General features: G+C 41.9%; 1 pseudogene; it reads left to right on the plus strand.

Annotated features, from left to right (window-relative positions):
- Positions 1 to 270: 270 nt before the first annotated feature.
- Positions 271 to 981, plus strand: LOC143880647 (uncharacterized; annotated as a pseudogene).
- The last annotated feature ends 16,913 nt before the right edge of the window (positions 982 to 17,894 follow it).

Genomic DNA, 17,894 nt, shown 5'->3' on the forward strand with positions numbered 1-17,894 from the left:
CAGGAAGTTCGTGTTTGGGTCGAGGAAGGCAATCAATCCGGCATTTGCTGCTGTCCAGTCAAAATGAATTGGCTGTAGAATCAATTCAAGTAGGTTAGTCAGTTCTACTTATCGTGATGTCGGTATACGATCAAGGTTGAATTCTCCTCCATCACAGCTTGATTATGTTACAAAGACTAAAGAACTTAGCTTGATGGAAGATTCGATATCTTAAGATCCGAGAATACATATTGGGGGTTCGAATGTGACATTGAATTTTCTATTATTTCCATGCTTGATTCGCCAGAGAGGTCTGAAATTGAAGGTGGGGACATTCTACATGAAATTCGAGGTACAGATAAAGAAAATCCTGATCCAATCAGCACTAGTGTTGATGAATTTAATCATGGGAATCTGGATGCCGTTGTGGATCATATAAAGAAGGATCTCCAAGAAGCCATATAAGTTTTCTCGAGTCGCAGAGGGCACCATCAAGTTAGATTTCTGTGAGCTTTAAAAGGAGCAAATCTGATAACAATAAACTCAAGCGAAGGTCACAGTCAGTAGGCAAGAGGTCTCCATTGAATGAACATGGGGATTTAGCTGCAAAAAAAGTAGTACTGAATTGCCAAAGGAGTAGAAAAATGGGAAGAGAAGAAACTCTTTTGACCATGAGCCAAGAATTAGTAGCAGTAACTCTCTTCCCAGTTACATGCAAATCACGGAATTTGCAAGGGCTAAGGCCCACATGAACGACTTCCCAAATCAAGCCGAGATGTGCAGGACTAGGACAATTACAACAAGAAGAGATATTCCTTACCTGTCGCAAATGGAAAACAGGTTTCCCCTCGAATGCAGCGATCAATGTCACAAGCCCAACAAAATGAGAAAGGGAACGCTGCAAATTCTCCTCATACCGAAGAAGAAGAAAAACTCAGATTCAAGGCAGGTAAGCAAGAAGAAGGTATGTCTTTTGTCCTCATCTTGGTTTTTCGATTTTAGTCTTCTGTGTAGCATTTTGATCTTGTTTTCTGGTTGAATTTTTGCTTCACTACTTGTGCTTGCATAAGACTGATATTGTGTTCGAATCGCTTGATCCATCGCTTGTTTGACTTCCATATGAGATGAGCTCGGTTCTAGAAAGGTGTTATCCTTTGAATTTTAGTTGTTTTAAAATTAAGTTTTTTTTTTTTTTATGCTAAATGAATGGAACCCGTGCTGCATGTCAACCTAGACATCTAAATTTCTAGGATCATTTCTAAATCATGTCTAGATCTTTCAAATTCCATGAGTTTTCCATTTAGGAGACCATTGTGGTCTCATTAGAGAGTCACATTAGGAGATAAGTCTTGTCTCATTAAAAGAGTTGGCCTCATTTGTAGAAACCCCTCTAACTTGTACCCTTTCTTTAATAATACATGTTTAGGAGTTTGTATAGGAGTTTATCCTTAGTGTTGTTGTCATTCCTTAGAGAGTTTTGTTAGAGCCTGCCTATTTGAGATCTAACTTTCATAGTGGAGACATTAGTTTACTTGTTTGTGTGCCCTTGCTATTTTTGGAACACAGGTTTGCCGTCTTTAGGTTTTCTCTTTTAGCCTTAGAGTTTTTACCTTTTGGTGTTTACACTCTTCCACAATTTGGATTACAGAGTGTGTTTTCTTATTTGTCCTCTTTGGCTAAAGGTTTAATCATTTAAACATCAAAAACATTTAAATTTTGAATCACAAAAAACATGGAAACATTTTAAAAATCCAAAAAACATGAGAAAATTTAAAGATTTTAAGAGCGTATAAGGAAAATATATTTTCGAACTACGTTGGCTTGATCCTCTTTCATGAGGTACGTAGTGCAGCTCGGGATCTTTATCCCAAGTCCAGCCAAACTTTTAAAAATAAATTTGTCAAACCTTCCAAAAATGCAAAACTTCTTCAAAACCTCTTTTTTCAAAGAGATCTTCCCCTAGAGTTAGGAGTCTGTCCTAGCCGTTTGGTTTGTTTTAGAGTTAGGAGTCTGTCTTGATTTGTTTGATATGGTGTGTCCTGTCGTGTGAGTGTCCCTAGAGTTAGGAGGCCTCGAGTCGATCGGTTAGACATTTAGTCGAACCGATGGCTAGACCAGGAAGCATATAGTAATCCTATTGTTTTCCTTAAGATGCACGACCTAGTTACACATAGGATATAGGGCCCACCCGCATTAGCTTAAGGCTAATCAACTTGCATTAGTTAAGGCATATAGAGAGTCCTAAAAATTACAATTCACCTGAACTTAAGCAATCATGCAAAAAGCTTTAAAAATCAGTCGAGTCTAGTGGATCAAGTCTAGGATAGCGGTTCTAGATGGTTAGGCATCGTAGTTTAGAATAGGTCATTCGAACTACGTTGACTCCGATTCTTCCCGAGGCCGGGATACGTAGAGCAGCTGGGATGGATGGCCATCTTGGTCCGAGTCAAGTCGCATTAGAGTTAGGACTTGTCTTGTCCTGTCATATATAGGTTTGATTTGTGTTTTATGTTTTGATGTGTTTTCTTACTTTCTTGTACTGATACTATACCTTTAGTTGTAGCTTGCATGTGTATGTCCACCAGAACTTAGACACCCATTAGACATGTCACTCATAACCTAGCTTTGCTTAGGTGACACATTTTTCATTTCATTTTGTATGCTTATTTCTTTATCCTCAGGAAATGCATGCTTAGGTAGACGATTCCTGAGAATTGTTCCTATTTCATATGATTTTTGCCCGAAACCCTTTAAATTTAATAATAAATGGCATAAGAGACCAAGTGCTTGCACTCGGACGAATTGGGGGTGCTCTCAGACCTTCTCCATTCGTAATCAGGCACGAACCCATATATATTTCTGGTTATCCATGGTATACAGAGCATATTTTTGTTTAAAGGATCCATGGCCGTATACCGTGGATGGCGACTCTGAGTTTGTTTAGGTACGTTTCGAATCCGGACTTGTTCCCGAATCGAAAGGTATCTCTTTTATATCGCCACTCGTGCTATGCTATGAGGGTGGCATCCGTTTCGAGAGTTCCTTGGTAGAGCTCTCCTTCACACGTGGATGATCCAAGAGGCCGCTGGGGGCTCGTCCCCCACCTCTCTCCCGGATCGGGGTCCACAGCAGCATAACAGCTATACTAGGAGATCTGGTAAGGTAAGCACATGGTTTGTCAACGAACCCAAAAGGATAATGATTACGCTCAAGGGTTCTGAAAAAAAATCGGCAGCATGACGGCTATACTAAGAGAGTCTCAGCAACTAAACATGAAGAGTATGCCGTCATGGTCAAGATAAAGCAGGGCTCTCAGCAAGAACACACACTCTGGTAATGATAATGGCAAGATAGACTCATAATCGACATGCGGAGTACATCTGATCAGGATCAATCAAATGACCAAGCACATGGGAGATAGATCATGGCCAAAAGAGCCAAGCATCTGATGATAATCCACAGAATGGATAGAGAAGAATAATTGATTAGATTATGAAGGAAAACTTAACTAGGAAGTAAACCCTAATCTAATAACGAATATGTACATATATATACATATATATACATTCTAACCAGGGGCACCAACCCTAGTCTAATCTAGCGGAGCCAAGGAGGTCTCGACTCGTGACAGACTGATGAGTGTACTAGGACCGCGCTGTAGCCACGCAAGGTGAGCCATCCTAGTCTACAAATGGGACAAGGCTCCTAACTCATATGAATGCAATATAGATGTATATAAACACGGGTACTTCCTAGTTGGGTTTCACTAAGTCAGTAATTATATACATAATATATAAAACAAAGTAGGGCTCCGGACTCAATCAATCGGGTACTATGCGTATGAAACATACTTAATATGTATAACAAAAGTACGCCCAATGTTATACATAGTATGCTTCATTGCCAATCGGCTGCTGTAGACAAAAGTACGCCCAATGTCTACGGCTGCAGCACCGGCGCATAGCTTGGAAATAGATTCAACAGTACCATCAGGGTGTAATGACATCCCAGTCGGGCACGCATCGAATCTATCCCGTGGAGCCAATAATAATGAAAACAATGAAAGAAATAAAGAATGTGACGATGCATGATGTGCAGTGTGTGAATCCCTCGTTTTAATTACGCACCTATCTGGTGCCCCTGGATTTCTAACGATAAAGTTTCCATTTAACTTGATTTTGACCCAAATTTCCTCAAAATTAATTAAAAATGGCATTTTTACAGAGTTAGGCAATGTTTCAAAAAATCCCCAGCAGAGTCGCCAATCTGTGGAACCCGATCCGAGAGAGGCGGGGGGACGTGCCCCCACGCGAGTCTCAGGATCATCCACGTGAAGGAGAGCTCCACCAAGGAACTCTCGAAAGAGTGCCCCTCACAGCATGAGCGGCGATGTCAAGTGAGATACCTCTCGATTCGGGGACCAGCCCGGATTCGAGACGCACCTTAAACAAAGAAAGAGTCGACATCCAAGGAAGTAGGCCCTGGATCCCATGCTGTGCTCTGTCGCAACAGATAACCAGAGATATAAAAGGTTCGTGCCTGATGACGAATGGGGAAGGGGTTAGGCGCCCCCAATTCGCCCAAGTGCGAGCACCTGGTCTCTTATGCCATTTATTATTAACTTTGAAGAGTTTTTGGCAAAAATCATGTGAAATGGGAACTATCATCCCCGAGATAACGTCTATCTAAGCATGCATGACCCGGGGATGAGCAAAGAAAGTGAACATCCAAATCCTAACTCATCGCATCTAATCCTAACTCATCACATCTAAGAAAGCAATAAACAATCGCATGCATAGCTACAGCTAAACAGATAATGACAGATATAATGAGATAAGGAAAGCAAATATCTAAGTTTAGACAGATAATCAAACTAAGACGAATGGATAAACGCTATAGCTAAGCAATCAAAACAGTAAGGTAAACACACTAGCATGCGAGCCTATGCAAGAGATAAGACTAAGAAAATGGCAATCGATCGCACGCTAGAAGAACAAACAAACTAGAATGCATAAGAAATCTAAGATAAGCGCACAGCAAGCTAAAAGGTGTAAGAAAAGAAAGAAATCGGAAAATCAACGGCACGTGAGAACCAAAATGCCAGGGGAAAGAAGATGGAACACACGATAGGCTCAGAGGGCGATTCAAAAGGAATCAAGCCCAGCGATCCTAATCTGCTGAAGATCGGACAAGTCTCCCGATCGTCATAACCTATCGTTGGGCTCAGCGAGGGCAATCCCTGTAAAGGGGCCACGCTACGTCATCGCCCGTCCCAAAACCCGATAAAACATCAGAAAACCGATGGAAACCGAAAATCACGATGAAAACCGAAAATGGAATGAAAAGAGGGCTCCGAGTGACCGGGCAATCACCATCCTTGCCCATTTTTGCTTTTGTTTTGAAATGTTTGAAAATATTTATTAAAAAGGTTTGACTGAACTTGGGTGGACGAAAAGGTGAGAGGGTGTAAAAATAGTGTGTGAAAATAGTGTAAAAAGAAAGGGTGACTGGACTCAGGATGCCAGCAGCACGCCTGAGCTGCCTACGTACCCCTCAGCTAGGGATCAAGCCATCCGTAGTTCGGACCAGATTTTCCTAACTACACTCTAATGACTCGAGATTTTTGAGATTTTTGATTTTTCAGATGTTTTTGATTTTTTTCGACACAAGAGGACAGAATCCTATCATCACAAGGGGAGGACAGACTCCTGATATCCCGCAAAGGTTGGACAGCATCCTATGCTTTGCGGGAGGAATGAACAGAATCACGACTCTGCAAGGGTTGGACAGCATCCTATACCTTGCAAGAGCGGATAAAACTTACGCGACTTGATGAGAGGATGGACAGAATCCTAACCCCTATGATGATAGGACAGACTCCTGAAAGACTAAAGGACTGACTCCTATGCTGAAAACGGACTCTGGAAGATGGAAATGCGGAATCCCAAACTTTATGAAGGGATAGGACAGAATCCTAAACTCTACAAGGGTAGGACAGGCTCCCAAACCCTAGGACGGTAGGACAGACCCCTAAACTCTCTACGACTGACTCTATAGAGAAAGGAATCCCTTAACCTGCGAAGACTCTAAGGCAGGAAGGGAAGGAGTTGGCTCAAGATACATTCCGTCATAGCCGAAACCCGACGAGAGTGTTCCTGTAATCGATGGAATCCTGAAGCTCGAAAAGGATCCCGAGGAACGTGAGGAGAATCAACCCGAAGAGGGAGGTAGAACCTCTGAACCCCATAAGTGAAGGTCCTAAAGAAGATGAAACCTGTCATGCTTTGAAAACTGCTCTTCCTCTTTGTCTCAACTGGTCTCTTGTAATCGATACTGAGGTTCATAAAAAGGAGACATGATAACTCGGTACAATCTAAGTGCTTTCCACCTATCCTAGCAAATGCAGGGAACCCATTTCAACTCACGCTATCAAACAGCCATTGAAACCATTGCCACTCAATCACAATGCAAAGCTGACCAGATCAACTAAAGAGAGAATGTGAGTGTGAATCCTAAAGACCAAAGCAACTAAGAAATTCAAAGAACTGCACTAATGTGAAATTTTAAGAAGTAAAAATCAGCAGACACTTTGAATTGAAATGAACAGGACCATGAACAAGTTAAGAAATGGGTTTTCCCGCGAAAGCTCTAGCAGCACATTTTAGTGCACCTCAAATCATTCACTTACAAAATTAAGACACAGCCACGAGGAATATTTACGTTAACAATAAAAATAAAAATAAAATGGAGGAATTGAGAAGAATGACTCACCTCTGCTGCCAATACACCCCACAAACCGAAATTCCAAATTGGGTCAAAGTCTCTTCGAATCCATAGGAGACTGTGCGACGGCTATAAATTTCGGAAGCGGCGGTTGCGTACGGTGACCTGTCCCGACGGAATGGGGTATAGAAATGGGATTGGGGTTTCAATAGCCTAATTGAATGGTGCAGGTGTAAGATGAGATGGAGATGGAGGAGAGATGGGAGATGGGAGATGGAGATGGAGGGAGTGATGGTGGATCGGTAACAATGGAGGGGTAGGCTGGGTGAAGCTATCCTCTCCTTTTTCTTTTTCTTTTTCTTTTTTTCTTTTTTTTTTGTGCCAAAAAAAAAAAACCTACTTATTCCCTTAGATATGATGAGAAAGGAACTCGGGAAAGAGATCGCGACCAAAGGACGAAAACCGGCCGGAGCCTCTGCGATGCCACCGGAGAAGATGGAGAGCTCCTTCTCTCTCTCTCTCTCTCTCTCTCTCTCTCTCTCTCTCTGATCTTGCAAAGGGAGGGAGATTTGGGTCCTTATAAAAGGGTTCTGGGTAAAAACCGAAATGGGTTTGGGTGGTGATGGGGGGTTATGGAGGCTCGGAGGAAGGGGCTTGGTGCGTGCCGGTGGCAAGGGAGATGGCCGGAGGTTTTGGGTTTAATGGTGGAGAAGGGTGGCTAGCGATGGTGGTGGTTTTTCGAAATGGGTTTTGATGTGGTGGAGGTTGCTGCCGATGGAGGTGGGTGGTGTAGAGGAGGCGGTTTGGGTTTGGAGAGGGTGGTGGTTCGGTGGTGGGTTTTTTGGGTTTTTTTTCCGAAATGGGTTTTGGGATACGGTGGCTGTGGGTGGAGGTAGGGAGATGATGGGCGGCTGTGTTGGGGGAGGTGGGTTTGGTAGGTGGTGGCTGAGGGTGGAGGTTACGGCTGTGGAGGTTTGGGTGGGGTTTGGTAGGTGGTGGCTGAGGGTGGAGGTTGCGGCTGTGGAGGAGGGTGGTTTGGGTGGGTTGTGGTGGAGTTGTGGCAGATGGAGGTGGGCGGCTGTGATTGGCCGTGGAGAGAGGTTCGGATGGTGGAGGCGGTGGTAGAAATACGCAGAGGTGGTGGTCTGTGGTGGTGGAGAGTGACTGTGGAGGAGGATTTTCGAAGTGGGTTTTGGGGTACGGTGGCTGTGGAGGAGGAGGTGGAGAGGTGGATGACGGTGGTGGTGGTGATTGGGTGGAAGAGGAAGAGGGTTTGGGTTGGGGAAGATGGAGAGGCGGCTGGTTTGGGTTTGGAGAGGGTTGCCGGATTCCGGCAAGCTCGCCGGAGAAGAAGGAGAAGAGAAAAGAAATGGGGAGAATGAGGTGGGAGATGGAGGTGGATTTTCGGTGGGTTGCTGAGGTGGTGGTGGCAATGGGGCTGTAAATCTCTCCCTTCTCCCTCAATCTCTGCCTCTGATCTCTCTTCTCCACCCTTGCGGCTGCCCTCTCTCGAGAGGAAGAAAAAACCAAAAAAAAAAAATTGATCCCCTTCTCGATGCCCTAGTTGCGTGGGATATGGGGAAATGATATATTCATGCCCCCATTCATCCCTTGGACAACCCTCTTCAAGTGTATTTATGACTACTCTTTTTTAACTACGAGGGGTGGTCTGGGTGAATAGAAGAGGAAGGAATATCAATGGGGTTTAGGGATACTGGGGCTTTCAGAGTATTTCCGGAAATGATTTTCAAGCGGGCATTTTCGGATTTTTCAGGCTTTTCTGTAATTGGACCTCAAGTCCTAAAAATTTCGGGAATCGGTTTCAGGGGCTTGAAAATTGAGTTTGGGGAATTTTCAATTCGATTTCGGGATCGATTTAGGGATTTATTTGATTTTTATTTTTATTTTTTTTAGAATATTGGGGTCAGGTCAAAATGAGGTGTCTACACTCTCTCTCCTCTCACCACACGTTTTCCCAAGCTTGGGAAAACGTGGCTTGTTTCCTCCTCCCCTTTTGCTTAAGAAATTTGAAATAAGTTTGGGCTAACTTTGGAAAAGATATATGTATAGCAAGATTATTGGTTAAAAGATTCACTTGAGGTTGAAAAGGACACATGTCCCCATTTAATTGGAATGATTTGTTGCATTGAGGCTAACTTAGACGTTTTATATTGTTGCCCAAATCATCCCCAATGTATAAAAGGTAGTGAGGGACACATGCCACCTTTTCTTTTCCACCTTTAAATCTTCCCAAATCAAAACTTGCTGATTTTTCTCCAAGAATACACGTTTTGGATTATGAAAAAAGGATATTGCCAAATTTCCCAAGATTCCTCCTACCCACTTGCTTTTCTCTTTCTCACCCTAAAGTAGCTAATATTCTCATATCTCTCATATTTTGGGCAACATGTTTCCATCACAGACTTTCCCAAGATAAGTGCCATCATCCTAACCATCCAAAACCTCCTAATTATTCCAAATCCAATCACAACCCTACACCTTTTCCCAAACACATTGGTAACTTTTGCCATCCCATTCTCCTATAAATACCCTCTCATCCCACCATCCCAAAACAACTCAAGAACCCCTCTCTTAGAAAATTCGTCCCTCTCCCTCATCTCTTCAAGGGTTCGGCCATCCTTGCCGGATCGGGTGATTTTATACGTTGGGTGGTAGATATATATCAAAAGCGGTCATTATCAAGCAAGGAATCATCTTCAAGGAATTAACATCAAAGAAAAATCAAACACAAAGTGGGTCTTCAAAGAGGTAGGCATTTATTTAAATTCTATGTAGGGTCTGTTTTCATGCATATCTTTTATTTTAAAAGAAAAACCATGTTAGGAAGCATCTAGGATTAATCTTTAATCATATTCTTTTTTATGGTAGACTTTGAAGTTATGCATGTTTCCCTCTTCTCTTAACCCAGCTTCTCTTCATTTTTATTTTTCCCTAATGGTCAACATCTATTCCCTCTCAATCCTAGCCCCAACATCTTACCCAACCCAACAGACCCCATGCTCAACCTAATTAAACCCAACCCAACCTCTATTCCTAGCTACCCCACCCCAATCCAACCGACTCAACCCAACCCAATCTGATCCGTGCCCCCCAACAGACCCCACACTCAACCTAATTAAACCCAACCCAACATGTATTCCTAGCTACCCCACCCCAATCCAACCGACTCAACCCAACCCAATCTGATCCGTGCCCCCCAACCTCACTCAACCTAATTAAACCCAACCCAACCTGTATTCCTAGCTGCCCCACCCCAATCCAACCGACTCAACCCAACCCAATCTTATCCGTGCCCCCCCCCCCCCCCCAACCTCACTCAACCTAATTAAACCCAACCCAACCTGTATTCCTAGCTGCCCCACCTCAATCCAACCGACTCAACCCAACCCAATCTGATCCGTGCCCCCCAACCCCACCCAACCTAATCAAACCCAACCCGACTTGTACCCCTGGCTACCCCAACCCAAATCAGTACCCATACCTCAAAGCTGCACCCCAACTTACAACCCAAGCTGGACCCTTACTCACGCAGCCCAACCCTTTATTTGCTATGAGAAAAATGATGTTTGCTATGAGAAAAATGATTTTTCTATGAGAAAAATGATTTTTCTTCAATAAGGGCGATGAAGGCGCTAGCCCAAGCTCATCCTTAGGGGACTTGCTCAGTCCAAGTAATGCTCCCCTCTTTATTTAGTAGACTAATACAGTCTTTTAGACACCTCTTAGATAGTAAAGCCCTCATTAGGAGACACACTATGTCTTATTAAGTAGTTCTCATTTGAAGATAATCCTCATTTTAAAATTTACCCTTAGAGAGTGTTCCTTGGTTTAATAGAGAGATACCCATAGGAGACATACATTGTCTCATTTATAGAACCTCCCCTACTTGTATCTAAATTTATAACCCTCTTTAGAATTGTTTGGTTTAGAGGTTTATTCTTAGAGACTAGCTTAGTCTTGTTCGGGTTTGACTTGTTAGGAACCTTATCATTTCTCTTTTACTTTAGATTTCAGTTACTTGTTTGTGTTTTAGTTCAAGTGTCTTTGACACTAGTTTGCTTGTTCGGGGTTTCCCCGTAGCTTTAGGGTTTTGCCCGAGTTTATCGCTTTGTGTGTTCTCTTTAGGTCTTTGACCAAAAGAGTGAAAATGTTTTAAAAATCTAAAAAAACACTTGAATACATTAAAATTCAAAACAAAAAAAATATTTGAAATATTTTGAAATTCAAAAACATTTGAAAACTTTAAAAATATCAAAAACATTTGAAAAATATAAAAAAACCTTAAATCAGCTAAAGTGTTGAGTTTTATAGCATATTAGGAGAGTTCGTTCCGAACTACGTTGGCTTGATCATTTTTCACGAGGTACGTAGTGCAGCTTGGGATCCACATCCCAGGTCCAGTCAAACCTTTAAAAATAAATTTGTCAAACCTTCTAAAAATACAAAAACTTCTTCAAAACCTTTTTTCAAAGAGACCTTTCCCTAGAGTTAGGAGTTTGTCCTAGCTGTTTGGGGTGTTTTAGAGTTAGGGGGCTGTCCTGATTTGTATTGATATGGTGTGTCATGTCGTGTGAGTGTCCCTAGAGTTAGGAGGCCTCGAGTCGATCGGTTAGACATTTAGTCGAACCGATGGCTAGACTAGAAAGCATATAGTCAGCCCGTGGTTTTCTTTAGGATGCACAGCCTAGTTACACATAGGATGTAGGGCCCACCTGCATTAGCTCAAGGCTAATCAACTTGCATTAGTTATGGCATATATAGAGAGTCCTAAAAATTACCATTTACTTGAACTTAAATAATCGTGCAAAAAGCTTTAAAAACCAGTCGAGTCTAGTGGATCGAGTCTAGGATAGTGGTTCTAGACGGTTAGGCATCGTAGTTTAGAATAGGTCATCGAACTACATTGACTCTGATTCTTCCCGAGGTCGGGATACGTAGAGCAGCTAGGATGGATGGTCATTTTGGTCCGAGTCAAGTCCTGCATTAGAGTTTTAGGATTTGTCTTGTCCTGTTATGCATAGAATTGATTTGTGTTTTATGTTTCGATGTGTTTTCTTACTTTCTTGTACTGATACTATACCTTTAGCTGTAGCTTGCATGTGTATGTCCACCAGAACTTAGACACCCATTAGGTATGTCACTCATAACCTAGCTTTGCTTAGGTGACACATTTTTCATTTCATTTTGTATGCTTATTTCTTTATCCTCAGGAAATGCATGCTTAGGTAGACGATTCCTGAGAATTGTTCTTATTTCATATGATTTTCGCCCGAAACTCTTTGAGGTTAATAATAAATGGCATAAGAGACCAAGTGCTTGCACTCGGACGAATTAGGGGTGCTCTTCAGACCTTCTCCATTCGTAATCAGGCACGGACCCATACATATTTTTGGTTATCCATGGTATACGGAGCATATTTTGTTTGAGGATCCATGGCCGTATACCATGGATGGCGACTCTGAGTTTGTTTAGGTACGTTTCGAATCCGGACGTGTTCCCGAATCGAGAGGTATCTCTTTTATATCGCCACTCGTGCTATGCTATGAGGGTGGCATCCGTTTCAAGAGTTCCTTGGTAGAGCTCTCCTTCACACGTGGATGATCCAAGAGGCTGCTGGGGGCTCGTCCCCCACCTCTCTCTCGGATCGGGGTCCACAGGGGTGTGAACTTAATATAACAAAAGCTCGTTAAGGCTCGCGAGCCTGGCAGAGCCTGACCGAGCTGAGCCGAGCCCGAGCCTGGTTCGAGCCCGAGCCGAGCTTTGGAGCTTAACGAGCCGAGCCGAGCCCGGCTAAGCTCGGCTCGTTTACACCCCTAGATATCATGGATCATTCTTTGGATAGATGATACACTCAAGTTCGGTGTATGATCTAACTTTACATGCACTCTGTGACGTCCATGGATCAATAAATCTAGATCGTCCAATTGATGACGGATAAAGAACAAAGAAATTCGGTAATGGATAGAAAATACTTCATGAATCCAATGGTATACAGCATGAGTGATAATCTAATATCATTTATATATAGTGCAAATAAGTGGGTCCCGTTCCCATCTATGATTGATCCAGACCATTTATTTGGTGTGCCTCATATTGGACATACATTGATCCAAATGAACAGTTTGGATCATCCTACGGAGTGGGCCATATAGTACTTTTAAAAAAATAAGGAATGCTAGACTCACATGCACCCTTGCAAAAATAGGGGTAAGAAGTCGCCACCATTGGTCAATATCCATTTACAATGGCACAGAAAATTTTCTTGTAACTGTCATAAATGGATACAATGGGGGCGCCCTTGTACCTGTTTTTTGGCAACGAAGCATGTGAGTCTAGCATTCCTCTTAAAAAAATACTAGACTATACACTTATACAGCCACCCCCCATATAAAAACTCCGTACAGTACTTTTCGAAAAACACTGGGCTGTTTATGCGGCCACATACCATATAAAAACTCGAACATTAGTCTCGATCTTCGAAGATTGGCACATGCAAAAGCCCCTCAGACTCTTGGCCTGTTGTCTCTTGTTTTCTCTCTGATTATACTTAACGTAACAGAGCACACTGTAATTGTAAAGAGACCCACCGTTTCACTTACAGCTTTTGAGTACGTAAAAGGGTAGAGAAAGTGGCCGACAAGCCCCTAGGATTTGTGATTTTTAGCCATATGTTATGTCCATAATAATTATGGTGTGGGTGTTAGTCGTGGGAATGTGTTTTTAGAGTTATGGGTGCTAGTTATGGTGCATGTGTTAAGCACTGGGTGTTAGTTATTTGTGATGTGTCTTGTTAGTGGGTAAGTGTGCGTGTGATGTGGCACTCTCTCTGGCTTGTATTTATGTAGTAGTAATCTAATGAAAGGAAGGAGGAAGAAGATAATTTACAGCAAAGGAAACTTTGTTTTGGAGAGTCATGGTTCCTCTCAAATCAAACCGTTAGGAGGTCCGGTTGCCTCGAATCAACCATTACCCCCCTCTATTTCTCTTTTATTTTGTTATTTCCGTTACGGCCGATTAGGCACGTAACACCATATTTCTTGCCTTGTGTAGAAGAACGATTGTTACAGTGCTAAAAGCATTTTTTAGTTCTCTGCCAGTGATTGTTTGTCTCACTACGTGTCGATTAACAATCTTTCATTTGGGAATTGTTTGGGCAATATTTGCCAAAACAATTTTGGAGCCCTCTTTTTCAAGAGAGAATAGCCACCTTGCATGAATTAAATGAATAAGACATTCAGCTATGATGGCTCTTCTCTCTTGAGAAAGAGGGATAGCCAAATGGCTTCATGCGAAGTTGCCTAGAAATTCCCCATGTGGACTCCTTTTAGGGTGGTTTATACTTTATACTTTAGAAGATTTTGAAGACTCTGAGCGGCCGTTTGGATATACGGATTTTAAAATCCAGGTTTTTAGTTTGAAAATAGTGTAAAAGAGGGTTCATGGTCTGGCTGCTGTAGGCTGTCCTGGCAGCGTTTCTTAGATTTTAAGTGAGAAAACTAGGTTTTAGAAATCTCATGATGGGGGAGAGGTTTCTAAAACCTGGTTTTCTTACTTTAAAATCCTAGAAACGCTGCCAGGACAGCACGCAACAGCTTGATCATGAACCTTCTTTTACACTGCTTTCAAACAAAAAAACTTGGATTCTAAAATCCGCATATCCAAATAGCCCTTAAATGGAGTAATAAATGCAAAAGAAGCGACTAGTCAACTTTCAGCTATCAAAAGTTCTTTGATCAAAAAACAATGAAGATCCACAAATGATGGAGAATATAGAATGCAAGAATGATGGTCTGAAGGATCTAGTAGGAGATGTGCAATCTGGAGTAAGATTTATGGTCAAATTGTTTATCTCAGCGGATTCTTGTGAGTATGGTTTTAAATTTTCGTCCAAACTCATATGAAACAACCAAAATATTTCCATTTTCATTCGCACCGAGATGATACTGAAAATGAAACATATATCGAAACAAAAATTGTAAGTGTATTAATGGTATGTTATATTGTATATGTTACATAATTATATTTACATGAATTGTATGTGAAATATGGTGTACATTTTTTTTATGAATATTAATTTATATGAATTACGTATGAAAGGTAGTAGAATATGTGAAATATGGTGTATACATTTGATATCCGCACCCCTTTCATTCCAATTGCTCCACAGACACCACCACCCTAAGTTTCTTTATTTTATTTTAAGTCACTGCATTTTTAGAATCTGTTGCGTTTTATCGTGCAGCCTCTTTAGGTCTTTACCTAAATTTCTCATCTCAAATTTGATATTTGTACCCCACCCAAAAAATAAATAAATCCTGCACTATCAAAATTCTCTCATTTTCCAATATTGTTGATATTCGTAGTCACCCTTCTTGATTACTGTTAGGCCTAAAATCGGTAACAGATGACAGTGACGTAAGAGTCGAGCTGGAGGACCCGAGAAACCGAGGTGAGGGAGCTGAGTAGCTGAGCCCTGCGTAAAGAGCAAACGAGGTCAGAATGACCAACCCGAAGTGTTACTCCGGACAAGCCCTTCGACACTCAAGTCAGCATGAGCAGGAGTGCACAGCGAGTTTAAGAGTGGTGGGTGAGAAGTTATTGCCCTTTTTATGAGCTTTGGAAGCCCTTTTATAGAGGAAAAACTGGGGTAGTTGGGGAGTTATTACTCCAGGACAGGTGTCGGCCAGCTATAGGTTCGAGCTCACCTACTCTGCTGTAATTACCAAACTACCCCTGCTGACGCGGGGTCTGCGGTGGGCCATCCTCGGGCCACGTGTCGACAGCTAATAGGCTGCTGTTTTTATACCCCATCAATTACCATGGTATCTGATACTCTCTAACAGCTTATAAGCTCCAAATCATTTTATTTCTTCTCATGGCCATGGCCCCCCAATGATTTGCAAAATCCCTTTGATCCCACCTAATGACTAATGCAAAATCCCTTTGACCCCATTGTGGGCCCCCCAATGACCAATGCAAGCCCCGTGTAAATTTGTCTGGCCCCCGCAAGTGCAAATTCCTGGCTCCGCCAGTCCTTTTCCATTTGACACAACCCTTTGCAAGAATAGGAGAAAGATGGGTGTTGTGGTTAATTAGGTCAGAAACAAATAGAGACCCATGTTTTGAATTCATTGAACTTCACCAAAGAGGTGCATGCGACCATCTTTGGCCAAAGACACTAACAAGAATGAATGATAAAGACGGAGCACTTCTAATCCTTTCAAATTCAATAATTATTGAGGTGTGTTATGGTCAAGATTGGCCTCTTCACTTATCCTATATCTCTAAAATTGGTCTCTCACCAACCGATATGTTAAAAAACACCTATATCACACCTCATATTAATGCATGACAGTATAAACCTGTTAGCACACCTGTTTCCTACTGGTCCATCCCCTTTCCTTTTTCTTTTCCTAAAATTTCTTGGAAGAAGGGATGGAAATGTTGGAAAAGGAGCAGAAATATCATTTACCGTAAATGTACTATTCATTTATGGGATTTGCTAGGGACCATCATATGAAGGCATTTCGCAGGTGGCTGTTGCATGTGAGAGCAACCAACTCAAATGAATTAAATGAATAAGACAAAACCTGCTGAAGAGTGAGCCGGCCAGCCATGAAACCTCTTTCTGCAATGGTCCCTGGAGAATCCCTTTATTTATACAATAAACACATACACGATCAAACGTGCAATGACAATGTTTGTTTGGTCGTTGAACCATTGATCATAAAATCCAGGGTTGACGGTGCAAGATCCAAACGATTGCTTGTTCACTTGAGAGAGAGAGAGTGAGAGAGAGATCATGTGGGTGGGAAAATAGCAGGGTGACTCACCTCTATCTTGCATAAGTGCAGGTATACGATAATAATTCCATACTCCCAATTTGCCAATTTTTAATAACGACACTCTATCTTGCAATTCACAATGGTCTATCGTAACAATTTCTAGGGGTTGAGAGAATGCCTCCGTTAATCAAATACCAGAGCAATTGGCACATTTGAATCCCCTTGGGTGCAAGCAACTCCATATCGATGACAATGATCGTCGACGGAATGCTCAAGCTCTACATCGATTCCCATATCTATGCCCTAAAATTCCTAATCTTCCAAAAGACAATCGTTCTAGCGATGAAGAATTCGATGACATTGTCCACCCAAGGCATGCTCGCGGTTGCGTTCCGCAATTTGCGACTCGTGATCGTGACTATTATATTAAGGTGTATCTGTGAGTTCAACGGCCAGCTCCACATTAAAGATTTTCTCGATTGGCTTGCGGTAGTTGAAAGATATTTTGACTACATGGATGTACCGAATGATAATATATGAAACTCGTGGCTATTAAGCTTAAGGGAAGAGCTTCAGCATGCTGGGAGCAATTCTATCTCTCTCATACAAGGATAGGAAAGCAACTAATCCGGACATGAGAACGGATGAGAAATTTTTACTCATTGATTATGATCAGGTACTTTCCTAGAGTTCCAAAATTATTTCCCAGATAGCACATCGGTGCAGATAGCACATCGGTGCAGGATTGTATAAAGTGGTTCTACAAATGGAGCCGCACAACATGTGGCTTAGAACACTCCGATAGAAAAGCCTGATTCAAAATGAATCTTGACCCAAACTACAATAGATGGATCAATAAACCACTTCAAAAAGTAATCAACTGATAAGAGATCAGAATGGATTCTGACCAAAAAGATGAGTAAATCCAATCCCGGGTGGAAACCTAATACCCATCAAGCATTTTTAGAGCTTTTATACAATGTAAGCTCGTATAGTCCGGTATTTTTCAAAAAGCACTCTACAGCCTACATCATAAGATGATCCAAACCGTCCATTTGATGGGCCACAACGTAAATAGGTTTTACTTAAAAAATGATTTTCTGGGCACACCTATTCACGTTGCGGTCCTTCAAATGGACAATTTGAATCATCCTATGGTGTGGGCAGTATAGTACTTTTTGAAAAATACCGGACTATACAAGCTCTCACCATAAAAAAAGGCTAATGATACTGGCACTACCATGTTTTTATAATTCCACTAACTCATCGTGTCTTTTATTATGTAAACAGCTGTCAATGGTTATTACTTTTTTATGGGCAACCTGGGTTTTTGCCGACCCTGCCTGATATATTAAAGAAGAAATATGAGTTAAACAATCTTACATA

This window comes from Tasmannia lanceolata, unplaced genomic scaffold, assembly GCF_043159265.1.
Source record: "Tasmannia lanceolata isolate RefF3 unplaced genomic scaffold, GAP_Taslan_0.1 ptg000007l, whole genome shotgun sequence".
NCBI lineage: Eukaryota > Viridiplantae > Streptophyta > Magnoliopsida > Canellales > Winteraceae > Tasmannia > Tasmannia lanceolata.